The sequence below is a fragment of the Penaeus monodon genome, chromosome 22 (genome assembly GCF_015228065.2).
Source record: "Penaeus monodon isolate SGIC_2016 chromosome 22, NSTDA_Pmon_1, whole genome shotgun sequence".
Classification (NCBI taxonomy): domain Eukaryota; kingdom Metazoa; phylum Arthropoda; class Malacostraca; order Decapoda; family Penaeidae; genus Penaeus; species Penaeus monodon.
In genome coordinates, this window is record NC_051407.1 from 29695813 (window position 1) to 29696870 (window position 1058).

Below are 1058 nucleotides of genomic sequence, written 5' to 3' on the forward strand. Positions count from 1 at the left end.
TATTCTTCTCTTCTTTAACACCCAAGTAATATTCTCCTCCTCCCTCTTCATCGAGCCTCGTCCCCGCACGAAAGGAGGAGGGTTGAAATATACTGATAAGATATTGCATAAACCTGTATCTTTGAAACCTGCGTGTAAGAGAACGTTATACGACCCGTTGTTGTTAGTAAAGCGTATATTCCGTCGAGCAACTTCAAAGGGCATAAAGAGGTACATCGAATTTTCAATTTCCTTGAGATGCCGAATGTCACTTTGATTGCTTGCATCGAAAACAAAACCGATAACTGCATGCGAATATGCACAGGCTCTTTGATGTTGATTTAACGTGCTAGATGTTAACCATAAATAGTTATCTTGCAGAGCTCTCTCATATTCACTCCCAGAAGATTGCAAGAAACCTCGGGTTGACATTTCGAATGAACTAATATCCTTTTCGAACTTGGCTAGTGTTTCCTAGATCATCCATATTTCTTCAAGATTGTGCTAGTTGCTTATTTTAAGGAGGATTAACGTAGTTCAAGCTGATGCAAATATGACAAAAAATATACAGAAAGGAGCCACTCGGTAATTACATAGTATATGGCATCGCCCCCGTACCACGGTGCCCTAACAAGCAGTAGTAGTCCCTGGCGACACTCAGCAGAGACCGTGGCATGTAAATGTGCCTCCGCTACCTTAACTATCGCTATGATAGATCATAACTTCGAGTCTTAGCATCTTCTAACTTGCTGCACAGCGGAAATCGTTGAATTAACTGAATGAATTTGTATTTTGTCATGTCATGTGTCATAACCTGTCTTGCTTCCCTCACGCCAAGTTTTTCTTTTGCTTTACTGTAGGCTGTAGTTTAATTTTCCTTAAATATACTTTGAATATATTGCGTCTGTTATATCACCAATACATAGATCAAACATCTGTTTTTTATTTATTCTGACTTCTCATGCAATGTAAGTGAGGGTTCGGGTCACTAAAAAACACAAACAGAAAGTACGTGGGAGAAGGAAAATAAGAAAAGAGAGAGAGGGGGGGGGATATTGACACAAAGAGATGGTGAATGA